The sequence below is a fragment of the Hordeum vulgare genome, chromosome 6H, assembly GCF_904849725.1.
Source record: "Hordeum vulgare subsp. vulgare chromosome 6H, MorexV3_pseudomolecules_assembly, whole genome shotgun sequence".
Classification (NCBI taxonomy): Eukaryota; Viridiplantae; Streptophyta; class Magnoliopsida; order Poales; family Poaceae; genus Hordeum; species Hordeum vulgare.
In genome coordinates this window covers 222,365,121-222,379,677 of record NC_058523.1, presented here as the reverse complement: position 1 = coordinate 222,379,677, position 14,557 = coordinate 222,365,121, and positions in this window count along the sequence as shown.

Here is a 14,557-nt window from a genome sequence, read left to right as displayed (position 1 = left end):
CTATTTCGCAAGTCCCAGTGGTCTGCGAATATGAAGATGTGTTTCCAGAAGAGCTGTCGGGTATGCCTCCACACCGAGAAGTTGAATTTGTCATTGAGCTTGAGCTAGGTACTGAGCCTGTGTGCAAATGGCCGTACAAATTGGGTCCAGAAGAGTTGAAGGAACTTAAAAGGCAACTCGATGAGCAGGAGCGTTTGGGTTTGATCAGACCGAGCTCGTCTCCGTGGGGCTGTGGGGTTATGTTTGTCAAGAAGAAGGATGGCACAAACCGGCTGTGTGTCGATTACCGTCCATGGACCAAGAAGACAATCAGGAACAAATATCCACTTCCGAACATAACTGAGTTGTTGGAACAGTTGAAAGGGGCTAAGATCTTCTCCAAGCTCGATCTCAGAATGGGCTATCATCAAATTCGCATTCGCGAAGAGGATATTCCGAAGACTGCTTTCAGGACTAGTTTTGGCTCGTATGAGTATACGGTCATGTATTTTGGTCTGGAAAATGCTCCTCCGACATTTTGTCGATTGATGAACTACATATTCTCTCCGTTCAAGAATGACTTCGTCTTGCTCTATCTCGACGACATTCTGGTCTTTTCTGAAACTGAGGAAGAACATCTCAGATTCGTGCTTGATAAGCTGAGCGAGTACAAATTGTATGCCATGTTTTCCAAGTGTGAGTTCTTGCTGAAAGAAGTCGTCTATCTTGGGCACATTATCTCTGCCGAGGGCATCAAAGTTTATCCGTCGAAGGTGCGGGCCATTGTTGAATGGGAGCCTCCGTAGAATGTGAAGCAGCTTTGAAGCTTTCTCGGGCTCGCAAGCTATTGCAGAAGGTTTATTGAGAACTTCTCCAAGATTGCTAAGACGCTCTCAAGTCTTCTTCAGAAAGGTGTGAAATATGCTTGGTCTCCAGAGTGTCAGTTGGCCTTCGACACACTCAAAGAGAGGCTCACCTCTACTCTAGTCTTGGTTCCTCCAGACGATTCCAAGCCTTACCAGGTGTTCTGCGACGCCTCTCTTCAGGGTCTTGGTGCAGTTCTGATGCAAGAGAAGAAAGTGGTTGCTTATACCTCCAGGCAGTTGAAGCTAGCGGAGAAGAATTATCCTGTGCATGATCTTGAGCTAGGAGCTGTGGTACACGCTCTGATGACTTGGAGACACCTCTTGTTGGAACGAAAGGTTGAAGTGTTCACCGATAACAAGAGTCTCAAGTACATATTCACTCAGCCTAACCAGAATCTCCGGCAAACTCGTTGGGTGGAAATGCTCCAAGATTTTAATACGAGTGTTGAGTACATGCCAGGCAAAGCTAATGTCGTGGCAGATACTTTGAGCAGGAAATCTTATAGCAACAATCTTATTCTGAAACCTCTCCAGCCTGACCTTTGTGAGTCTTTCAGGAAGCTCAACCTTCAGTTAGTACCTCAGGGATTTCTTGCAAACCTTCAGATCTCTCCTACCTTGGAAGATCAAGTCCGAGCAGCACAGCTTCTTGATACAATGGTGAAGAAACTCAAGATTTGCGTGGCAAAGAGTCTTCCGAAATATAAGTGCTTCAGTGTTGATGCCAGAGACACGTTGTTCTTCGAGGATCGTCCTGTCGTTCCGAAAGGTGATCTCAGAAAGGTAATCATGGAAGAAGCTCATAACTATCTTCTCCCTATTCATCCTGGAAGCTCCAAGATGTACCAGGACTTGAAACAGACCTTCTGGTGGACTCGTATGAAGTGTGAGATTGCTCAGTTCGTAAATGAATGTGATGTATGTCCAATGGTGAAAGAAGAGCATCAACGTCCAACAGGTCTTTTACATGATTTGCCCATTCCCGAGTGGAGGTTTGATCTTATTGAGATGGATTTCGTCACTGGGTTTCTGAAGTCCAAGAAGGGTAATGATGCCATCTTCGTCGTCATCGACAAGTTCAGTAAAGTAGTTCATTTTCTTCCAGTCAAGGAATCCATTTTGGCAGCTCAGCTTGCGGAGTTGTACACTTACAGGATAGTGTCTTTGCACGGCGTGCCTATGATGATTTCTTCGGATCATGGAAGTATCTTCACTTCCAAGTTGTGGGAATCTTTTCAGTCTGCGATGGGCACGAAGATACGCTTCAGCACAGCTTTTCATTCTTAGAGTAGTGGTCAAGTGGAGCGAGTCAATCAAGTTCTTGAGGATATGCTGAGAGCCTCTGTTATCTCTTTTGGCATGAAGTGGGAGGATTGCCTGCCTTTCCCTGAGTTCTCGTATAACAACAGTTATCAAGCTAGTTCAGGTAAAGCTCCGTTCGAAATTATCTACGGCAGGAAGTGTCGCACCCCGCTCAACTGGTCCGAGACAGGCGAGCGTCAGATCCTTGGGAATGAATTGATAGAGGAAGCTGAGGAGATGTGTCGGGTCATTCGTGACAACCTCGGAGTTGCTCAATCCCGTCAGAAGGTTATTATAATAGCAAGCATCGTGACATGTCCTATGAGCTTGATGACTTCGCCTATCTCAAGGTGTCGCCTATGAAGGGTACGCAACGCTTTGGCACCAAAGGCAAGCTTGCGCCTTGTTTTGTTGGTCCTTTCAGAGTTGTTGGCAAGAGAGGCGACCTTGCGTACCAGCTTGAGCTCCCGTCAAACTTTGCAAATGTGCATGATGTGTTCCATGTCTCTCAGCTCCGGACGTGCTTCAAGACCCCCGAGCGCACTGTTCATATTGAAGACATCGACCTCCAGCCTGACCTATCTTATCGTGAGCATCCAGTTGTGGTTCTCGAGCTGACTGAGTACAAGACCCACAACAAGACCGTCAAATTTCTCAAACTGTAGTGGTCACACCATTCCGATAAAGAGGCTACATGGGAATGTGAGGATCGCCTCCGTTCTGAAATTCCGGAGTTCTTTCAGGCGCAGATCTCGGGGCGAGATCTTCTTTTAGAGTGGAAGAGTTTGTAATGCCCCAAGAGTGTATCTTTCCCTACTTGGAACCTTCTCTATGAGGGTCCAACTTGTCATTGATACGAGAGCTTCTATGTGTTATGATTTCTTGTGTCACCTTGCATTGTTCTTCCTTTGCATGCATGCATCACTATCATTTCATCGTTGTCTTGGTTTGTTGCCTTGTGATCATATGTGATTATTGGCGTGCTGTAGATGTGGTTGGATAGTAGGAATAACTTTGTGGTTGCATAGGCTTCAAAACCATCTTCCTCTTATTTATCTCAAGGTCAAGTTCCTCTTGTTCCATTCCTATTTCTAAAATGCCCATGTGTTAGCATTGTTTTGTGGTGGACATGAGATGTGGAATTGCTGTTTTGAAAAGGTGTTTTAAATGGTGCAAATATTTACAAAACAGATCCAATAATACTGTTTTGTAAATATTTAGTTGCTCCAATTTTTTTTCCAATTTATTCATATATGTCATAAATTCTTATGACCAGGGGCATTTTTGTTTTCTTTTTAACCTCAACAGATTTGTCTTTACTTTATTTTGTTTCTCTGTTTATTTTAAATTTGGAAAATCCCTAAGGTTTTATTTCTTCTATCTGGCGCCAACTAGTGGGCCTCCTCCCACTAGCAGGCCGAGCGCGCCACCTCCCTCTCCTTTCTCTTCCGCCGTCACCCCTGCGTCGTTTGAGCTACACAGAGAGAAGTCGAGGGGCATGACGGCGCCGTCCCGTCGAGGCCGCATAAGAACCTTGGCGCCCGTGCCCTTTCCCTAGGGTTCCGCACCTCCCATCTCTGTGCCGCCACCATCTCCCTCCGTCTCTCCTTCCCCCTCAGGTAAGTTCTCTGCAGGTAGGTGCAGAGAGAGAGAGGTAGTAGCCAGCTCAACGTCATCGACGTGTTCCCGGCGAACTTCATCCCTATTCCTCTACTTCGGTTCGGCAGCGCCATCTTCAGATGTTCTTCGGTCTTCTTGTGGCTTCTTCCCGATCATGGTTCCTCCTCCCTCTTCTTCCTTCCCCTATGTGATCATGGTTCCTCCTCCCTCTCCCCTCGGTAGTGAGCAGTAGGGATCAACGTCGAGCTTCCTTGTTCAGAGAGGAGGGCGGCGAGGCTTGCATGTTCGTTGTGCATGTGTGGATCTGGTGTAGTGTGCTAGGGCTCGATCGATGCTCCAGTCAGGGCCTTCTATTTGAGTAGGTATGGCATAGTTGATCCTTGCGAGCGCAGCCATAGCAAGTAGAGAGCTTGCTCCGACGACTCCTCTGTCGACGCCTCTCTGTGTTCAGAGCAGAGCAGGGCGGACTGGTTGTATACCTTGTTTACTCCCTTGGATCTGCCAAGTATACGAAGCGTAGCGTAGTGGCACTTGCAGTGTGTCTGTTGTCCTCAGGTCGTGGGTTCGAGTCCCAGCCTAGGACCCCCCCTTTTGAATTTTTTTGACAGTAGCATCGCAGCAGCACATAAGTTACCCTGTTAGCCTTCCCTTCTCTGTCGAGCTTGTGTTCAGTAGCAGAGTGGTCTTGTATCTGTGTGCAACAGCAGCAGGTTGTGGGTTCGATTCCAGTTAGCCCCCTTTAATTCTTTTGTTATTTTTTTTCCTTTTGTTGTTCTCCTGGTGCTTTCTAGCTTGTAGATGCAGCTTGCTAGGCCACCTTGTGTTCTGTTTTAATTTCCTCTCTACATTAGGTTGTTGCTATTATTATTTGCTAGCAAGTAGTGGATGCATGTTTAGGTTGTGTGATGTATGTGCGTGTAAGTATCATTTGTGTGTGTGCACCTTGTGAGTGTTTGGAACCAAGTGATGATGTCTTTTGCTATGTTTTTTTCCTTTTGTTGTTCTCCTGGTGCTTCCTAGCTTGTAGATGCAGCTTGCTAGGCCACCTTGTGTTCTGTTTTAATTGCCTCTCTCCAGTAGGTTCTTGCTATTATTATTTGCTAGCAAGTAGTGGATGCATGTTTAGGTTGTGTGATGTATGTGTGTGTAAGTATCATGTGTGTGTGTGTGCACCTTGTGAGTGTTTGGAACCAAGTGATGATGCTTATGTGGTGTGTGTGTGAACATATGTGCATGATGGCAGTTGAGCTCAATCACTAATTGAGCAAGAGTGTGGTGCATGTGTGTGTGTGTTTTCCTCCCACATACCTTGTGGTGATGTTTGTGAGTATGTGTGTGATTATGTGAGTGTGTCTCGCAGATGCCAAGGCATGATGTGCCTTGAAGAGCACATGGGCAATTTCAATGTGTAGGTGTACGAATGCACTTGGGAGTATAAGATAGTGGTGTGTTCTATTTAGCATGTGTAGGTGCTTTTATGCTTGTGCTTGATGTATGTGGTGTGTGGTGGTGTGCAAAGGCACATGAGCATGAGGACTAACCCTTATGTGCACCATCGTAGTGTTGTTAGAGTGCAAGTGGATGTGTAGGTATTGTTCTAGTGAATAGCACATGTGATGATGCACTATTCACTATATGTGATTCCATGTAGATTTTCTTTTCTAGTTTGTGCCCATTTGTTCCATGCAAGTGCATAGGTATTATATATGGTTTTGGGGTAGAAACATCCCAGGAATCCATTGGTTAAGACATTTTGGTCTTTGGAACACTTTCTGGAAATGTCATATTTCAGATTTAATCTATGTTTGGAGCTTGGTTCCATGAGATGTGTTGATCCCAAGAGGTTGATTCCTTGTTGTGGCATTAGAGGGTGACCCCCTCTTTGGCATGTTGGTTTTGTTTCTTGCTTAGGAATTCATCTGTGCCAGTTGTGCTTAGTCAAAGTAGGAATGTGGCTGAAATTCCAGTTTAGTGAAAATCTGTGATTTTCACCAAGTCTGAGAATCTGCTTATATTTTCTTCTCCTATTGTTGTGCTTGTAGAGCTTCATGTGTTGAGAATCAGCCTTTGCTATCAACTGTAAATTGTAGCTTTTGTGTTTTTATAGCGCTCTGCAAATTTCCATTCCATTTGGAGTCCCGTGGATATTGTTTTGCGTCCTGTCAAAATGCTTCAGAGCATAAACAGGTAGTGAGAATCTGGAATTTTCAATAAGTCCCTGAAAACTGATATTTTTGGCCAAGTTAGCAGCTGTGTAAATTTCTCTGTGTAACTCCTTTGTGTGATATTTTTTCTTGTGCTTGTAGTACTCTTGGATAGGTTCTTCCACATATCTTATTTGGCATATTTGGGTGGCTGTAGGTGCTTTGCATGTAGCCCTCAAACTGCTATGATGCTGTTTATGGCAGATTGTATAGTTTTGATGTTTGATGCTTGTGAGTGTAATAGTTGATTGTGTGGAGATATTCCTTGCACCACCCCATCCATGTTGGTTTGTTTTATGTCTTGGAAACCTAGAAATACCAGAAGTATGTCGTACCTCCGTTTGTAACGTTCTTTATATGGTTTTGTATCGTTTTCGCATGACCCATCTGATCATGTCATCCTCATGCATGTCAAGATAGCTTAGAGTACAGTTCTGTCCAGGAACTTGTATTTTCTTCTCATGCTTGTGCAAGTAGCTAGAATAGTGATGCATGTTCATTTTCATCTCATGCATCATGTGCTTGTTGCATCTTAAGGTGTTGTTGTTCATTGGATGCTATTTTTATGTTGGGTAGCACCGGGATCGGAGAACGTGTACGAGGATCCAGGAGAGTACGTGCAGGACGAACAAGAGGAGTTCCAAGCTGAGGACATCACAGGCAAGATGATATGACCTTTATTCCATCTCTAGACTTGTTATGCTAGATTCACGTTTCTTCGTCATATGCTCGCTGCCTACCACAAAAATAATTGCCTCCTGATATTGCCATGAAACCCAAACACTTATCCCTTCATAGCAAATCTTGAATGGCTAAGTAGGCTTTGCTAAGCTTCTAATGTTAGCGTTGCTAGTTGCAGGTTCCTTGTCTCATGTGATAACATGAGTTTGATATCATTATGTCGAATCTGTTATTGAATTAATGCACCTATATACTTGGTAAATAACGGAAGGCCTAGCCTTTTGTCGGGTGTTTTGTTCCATTATTGCCGCCATAGTTACTGGCTACCGGTGTTTGATTCCATAACTGATCGCTCCTAACACGTTCGGGGTTGTTATGGGGACCCCCTTGATAAATCGTGTAGTGTTAAGACTTGTCCGGCACGACCCAACATTGATGTTAATTTGCTAATCACTTAATAATAATCTGCATAGGTAATAGCTACCCCGAGGAATTCAATCAACAACCCGGGCCAGTGCTCCTCATGAGTGTTGGTCCAACCCAGTGCAGCTTATTACGCTCCCCGGGGCAACTCGGTGTTTTGGCGTGGTAACCATCGCTCATCCATCGTGTCTTGAGACTGAGATACGTGGCCCTTATCGGGGTCGTCGACACGACGGTAGGTCTTGCTCGAGTTGTCTTACCTTAGCGATATATATTGCGTATAGGAATCCCGGTGAAGCTTTGGTTCTCCCCAGAGTTGAGGTTTTCCTCTAAGGAATCCGACGAGATCACGAGTTTCGTGATAGAGGATTACTTTGCGGCCCGTGACCGTTTGTGATGGACTAGTTGGAGCACCACCGCAGGGTTTAATCTTTCGGAAATCCGTGCCCGCTGTTATGTGGCAACTTGGAATATTTGTTAACTTCCGGTTATAGATAATTTAAACATAACTCTAATAAAATTGCCAACTGTGTGCGTAACCGTGACTGTCCCCTTCGAAGACATCTCTTCGATCGGGAACACGGTGGGGTTAAGATTGACGTAAGTAGGTGTTCAGGATCACTTAGTGATCAGCTAATCAACGATCGCTAGTATAGACCACCCTCAATACATGTTCTACATAAGTTAGCCACCATATATGCTTAGGATGCTGCAACCTAAATACTCCACATTCCTTACCTAATAACTTGACTAGTTCTGGCACCTAGGTCATAGATTGCTGAGTCCCCGTGGTTCATAGATTCCTTCACAACACCAACAGGTTCAGGTACCCCCGAGACAGGTGATCCCGACGGCATGCAGCTGGCGTGGCAGTACGATGAGGAGAAAGACCGCATCTACGTGAACTACCTAGAAGACTGAGGCGTGGTCGTGATCATGGGCAAGCATGCAGGGTAGCATAGTCATTTCTCATGTTTTGTAGTCCGTAGCGGAACTACCTTGTTTGGATGCGTGATATAACTCGGGTATATTTATGAGATGGCAATTGAATCCCTTATTGTCATTCTACTATTATTATGTATGTGCTATGTTACCGTGCTTGCGAAACGCTTAGATGCGCTTCTTTCCAATTCGGGGCCTCGTTCCCTAAATCGGAAAGGACCGCATCTTAGTCGTTACATGATCCCAAGCAACGACACATATCACGGGGTCGTGACCAGACTTTCCTGGGATTCCCCAGGCCCATGGTCCTAGCAAAGCAATGTGCAGACGTGCGATGGGCGCGCTTCTACTGCTGAGGGGAATTGGGACGGCGTGCCCCCTCCATTGAGAGTCGAGCATGACAGATGCCACACGACGGGGCACGGGGCACTCCAACTTCCCCATGACGCCTCGGCAACCGTCCGGTGCTGACATAAAGCTTGCGCGCGGCGCAGGGTCATCAGTGCCCCCATTAACCTTCCGCCCATTGCGGGCAAGGAGGCGCGGACTAAACACCCACCTGGAGGCCCCATATAAGGGCAAGGGGAAGGGTCTCCTGCCCCAACCTCGTCATCCTTGGTCTTCGTTCTTGCTTGTCATCGTAGCAGTGATATCAGCAGAAAAGAGAGCCTCTGGCACCGAGAAAGAGAAAGTACGTATTGCGGGAGGGGCCGCACCGCAGTCGGCGAGGGGAATATGTCGCCCCCGTGTGCCCGTCACCATGCTCGAGGCACCTCTCTAGGGCGCGGGCTCTCCGCACCAGCGGCTCATGCCGGCCCGAGAAGCTGCGGGAGGGGATATGTTAGCGGGCGCGACCACGGTGGATAAGGAGTACGCGGCTATAGTGGATGAGGCAGCTGTGGGTGGGGCCAGCGGTACAGAGTAGAAACCCGGCCTCCCATGCCACGAAGTCACTCCACCGACGGTGCCCACGAGTTCATCATACGGATGGAGGGCAGGCCTCGCACCTGGCTCCGGGGCTCAGTCCCTTTCGTAGAGGAGATGGAGTAGTACGTGCCCCTGGGCCTGTGGCTGCAGCCAGACGGCTTGTGTAACGGGCCTACCTAGGTGGCGACGGAGTTCAACTCCCTTGGCTTCATGTTATTGAGGTGTGGGTGGAAGACGTACGCCCTTTCCCAAGGCTTGCAGGAAGGGCACGTCCTCCACATCAAGTTTGACGGTGCCATCACGCTCTTCATGAAGGCCTTTGGGAAAGCCGACGGTCACCTGGACTGCTTCATGGAAGGTGATAGTGGCGGAAGCACCGGCCCTTTCGGCACCGATTGTCAGCAACAGATTTTCCTCCGGGAGAGCGGGGGAAACAATGACTCCGACGGCTCCCTAGGCGCCGATGTCAAAGGGGAGGGCTCTGACTAAGCGCGTATGACGCGAGTGTTGGGGTCCCTCATGGTGGTGCTTCGAGAGCCCGATCTTCCTTCTTTTGTGTTGTCTTTCATTTCTAGTAACACAACATGGTGGCCCCGTAGGGGCATATAAAAATGGGTTATGTCCTTCATGCTTCAAATCGAACGCTATTTTGGGTCAAAAATAAACTTTTCCTAGGTACTCTCTGTTGAGCTTGCACCCTCCCAAGGTCATCTCGATGCTTCGTGTTGGCAAGGCCAGCCCCTGAGCATGCTGCAACCATTGCTAGTACAAAGACTCCCGAGGCATGGCGCTCAGGCGCTCTCCTTCAGCGTGTGAGCGGCTCACGCAAGGGGTTGTCACTTGCGGGGCCCACCTTGCAAGGCCCCTTGAGGGAAGTCATGTAGAGAAAACTCCTTGCCCTAAATGGTACGCACTTGCCCGCTTGCATTTGGGCACTACATGAGAAGTATTGGCCCCAAGGGCCTTGGTGAGGTGACGTGCGCATGGGTGTGCCCGCGAGCCAGAACCCAGTTCTTTGGATTCCCAAAGTTGCTGGGGCAAACCGAGGCAGAGGTATCATGCCCAGCCCCCGCGAGCGTGAGGCCCAAGGTAAAGCCAGCGGGGGGAAGCCTGCAGCTGCCGGACCGAGGGACTTCCACCCTAAAGTGGTGCCACCCCCAGGGCATTCTTCTTTGTCTTCTCCCCAGCGTGATGCATGGGCCTTCAACTAGGTGTGGGCTTGGTAATAATAGCGCAAACCAACGTAACCTCGCAAAAACGAGAAGACCAATATCTTCATTCAAACCTGAGGCGAACTTATTTAAAAGCCCAAAAAGGGGAGATACGGCTACCGTGTTCAGCACGGGTCAGCCTCGTGAGCTTGTTTACAAGTCAAAAGCGGAGGGAAGAAAAGCAGCTGCCCTATCTCGCACGGGTCAGCCTAGAAACAAAAGTGGTTGCCGTGTACAACAAGGGTCATCCTAAAAGAAGTGTGACTGCCATGTCTAGCACGGGCCAGGCTGGGGTTAGTTGTGGCCTGCGGGATGTCTTCTTCTATTGTTCCCCAAGCGCGATGCCAGATACTTCCACTTGGGCGTGGGCATAGTTGCGGTTCAACAGTCATTCCACTAGTGTGGAGCATAGGGACTTCCACTTGGGTGTGGGCGAGAGCCCTCCGCCGAGGTGTCACACCCTGTTTTCACCTCACTTCAACTATATTTTCAAAATCTGAGTTTATTAAAAAAAATCAAAAACAATGTTGTGAATGCCATGATTATCATTGTGTGCTTGTATGCTTGAGTGAGTGGACTCAAAAAACCATATTTTTATAACATGATTACTCCCAAAGTTTCTTTTTTTTATTTTGACTATTTTAAAACCTTGCTTTGGGTTTGCACTACAAGTCCCTCATGACAAGGGACTGCCTTTACCCAAAGATGGTAATTTGATTTTAGAACTATTTTAGCTCTCCAATATAATAAAATAATTATTTTTCAAATTATTTTCCTATTTTATATGTATGTCCATTTCTGAGGCCAAAAACTTTGGAGATAATGAGAGGACATATATTTTCCATACATAAGATTTTCAACCCCTATCTATATTCAATATATTCGAGCAAACCCTTGAAAACCAACTCTCTCTGTTTTGATCCTTTGAAATATTTCGAAAGGAAATATTTCCAATAAATTCCTTGAAAATTCCAGCAACCTTCCCAAGCTACATTTGGTGGCCACACCAAGTTTTACCTCATTCCAAGGTGGTTTGATTCACTAAATAATCCTAAAACCCTATTCGTCCAGAGTCAAGTTGAAACATCTCTACATTGCAAAGTTTATCCAAATGGCGAAACTTTGCAGGAGTGTTCAACACCGCAAATGAGGAGTCTCTGCCAAAAATGGGATTTGCAGGGGGTAATCTACCCACATTCTCTTTGGAAGGGACATATCTGCCCATTTGGGGGGATTTCAAGTTTGCATTGCCAAACTTGTCCAATGAAGCTCAATTTTGGTGGAGCATCCTATATTTGCATCAAACTCAATCCTGTTAAATTTCATCACCATTGGTGAAGTGTAGCTACCCCAAACACCCGTCGAACACCTTCTGCCAGAATAGTAAAGCAGCTCCTACCTCACTCCACACCCATACACTTTCCTTCAAACGCATAGACCAAACAGCAAGCACCACTCCCCAACTACACGTGAGTGGCCCCTCCTTGAATCCAAGCAGAAAAGCCAAAAACCCCATTCTGATTTCTGGTTCATGTCTGGCATCACCTCTTTAATCACTTCCCTTGACCAGCAAGGAGTCTCTCGGCTCTCAAACTGCTAAGGATCTTCAGACCCAGCCCCAGGTCACACCAGACATGGCCAAGGCTCTCCAGAGCACGCCAGCATGCAATGGCATGCCAAAACTGCGCTTTGAGCATTCTACAGGGCGCACCCGAGGCAAAGGTGGCCAGCCGCTGCCAGTTCAAGCCTCCCCACATTGCCCATTCGCGTCCCCCACAATCCCTCTCCATCAGGGCAGCCTCAGGGCCCCTCGACCGGAGCGAGGCGTGCCCGTGTGCGCCAGATTCGGCCAGAGGACTGCGGCCACGCATGCATGCTCCTCCTTTCTCTCTCTCCCTCTCAGTGAGCACATGTGTCCTAAACCACGTCCGCAATACTGTAGTTTTGACCCCGAACTCTCACTGCTCCTCCTGCGACCCACGGTGAAACCACCAGCGCTTCCAGCTCGGTGCACCATCGAGGGCCTATAAATAGGCATTCCCCCTCGCTCCAGCACCCTCATCCCACTCCTCTAGTGCCTATATTGAGCCCCTAGCAACTCCATTCGAGTACAGCGAGCTCCGATGCTCGAGATCGACCGAGGCCCCGCCGCTTCGGAGCTCCGTCGATCTCGGGTTACAGGCCAGCTCCGACGCTCCTTTCTTCTCCTCCGTGACTATAGTGAGCTCAGGAAGCTTTGCCCCCACTTCCCCAAGCTAATCCATGCCGGTAGCACCCAGTTCATCAACCTCCCGAATCGGCTCCGTTGCAGCCACCTCGTCGTCGGTGAACCAGGACCTCCCCATCGTCCATTTGACCACCAACAGGTAGGCGACGATGCCCTGGTTCCATTCCTGCCATCGGTTGGGCTCGAGGCTATCGGTATCGCCGCCGACGTGCTTTCCCTCCCCTCTATCCAGAGGTGGAAGACGACCCTGATAGGTGTGCCCCACCTGTCCGTGGCTCTTCTCTCTCCGCCTCTCTCCTCTGTGTCGCTGACCGCAGGGGCCCGCGCGTCAGGTTTGAACATGGCAGTGCGCGCGCGTGGGCAAGCTGGCTCGCTGGCCAACTGGGCCGGCCCAAGCCACAGGTCGAGCTAGGCCTGAGCCAAAGCCCTTTCTCTTTTTCTGTTTAATCATATTTTCAAAGATTTTGGTAGAATTTGTTATCCAATATAATTTAATTATTTTTCCACCACAATTCTTCTAAAAATGAGTAGAATTTAATCGAGCCTTTGCACAAATTTTTAAGACAACTTTTCTGTATAGTAATAATTAAAAAGGTTATTTCAAATACTTTAGCTTCTGTTAAAAAAATTCTAAAAATATTCTTTTCACCAAAACCAGAGACAAATATTTTCAAAATAGTAATGTAGATTTATCAGAATAGGGCAACACTTTTAAAGTGAGTTTGTGCTCTATTTTTTAGTGAGCTATTTATTATTTATTCTTTACTACGACGATAGATACCGCGTTTCACAAAGGAGTTGGAGTCGAAGACCCCGGATACTTAGCTAATCAAGGAAAGCAACCCTTTGCCCATGTTTGAGCAAATATTATATTGCATGCCAGTAGAGCAATTATCATCAGTATTCGGTAAATCAACGATATGATGTTACCGATGGCTCCTTCGGAGCACTTTCATTTGAGCATGGTCCTACCACCTATGAGGGTCACGCTAATATCATGTTGACAAGTAGATCGAAGCATAGTAGAAGCATGAGCATGATGATGGTAAATATCAAAGGTTTATGAAAACCCCGCCGGATGCCAATAATACCCGAGGGTGATGATGAGTTAGGTGCCACTTGTGACGAAGTGGTGCACCAGGTATATTTTGGTGTGGGTGGTTTCGGAAATGGGATTAGATTTATGATTTGTCGACCGTACCAACCTTACACGTGCAACCACGTTACCCCTTTATGGGACGGGGCTGTGTTGATTACTTTGGTCGGTCCTAGCAAAGAGTCGCATTACTAGTGAAAGGAGTGATATATGGTCACTCTCGTGACGGGGTCGTACCAGGCAGATCGACTATGCCGTTTTTACGTGTTCCGGGCACAACGTTGGTCCCCGCATGGATGATACTGTCCAGAGTCGATGCTCGTAAGACGTACATCAAGTGGGATGGGTACCAATCGAGTGGAACTATTTGTCTAGTATTTTCAGGGAAAGGCATTGATCCGGTACTTACCGCGGGTATGTTATATACCACGAGTCGGGGATGACATGGAAGTTTCCCAGATCTCATGGGTACAACATACAACCTCTGCAGAGTGTAAAACTATTCGAATAGCCGTGTCCACGGTCAAGGAAAGTTGGGTGGTGCTGCTTAAACTACATCCAGTCATTTTCGCATAAACGAAGTGTGAGTGTGTGTGTGTTCAAGGAGTTATGTGAAAGATATAATATGCCAAGTTCGGTGACTTGGCATATCGGGTGAACCCGAAGTGTTCAGCCCCAGCAGATATATTGATATCTGTATCGTGTTCTTCTATATACCATCTAGCTTATGTTGCACATCCATCTATGATCATGTTTATTTCATTTAAGTTGCTATCCACCAATAATGTATATTACTTGTTATCATACATACTGCATTATCCATATCACAGGCTGTTTGCGAGTACATTCAAAGTACTCACTGGATTGCCGCTGTTTATGTTATTGACCAGACATGGAAGGGCCGGAGTTTGGAGAAGAATACGTCATCGGAGACGGACTTGCGAACTAGGAATATTCCCAGTCAGAATGCATGTTGGTGTAGGCTGATGAAATAGGCACCCGCTTAGCCCCAAGATTTCCACAACTAGATATATCGCTGTGATTGGCCTTATAGGCCCTATCTATGAGCACTTGACCTT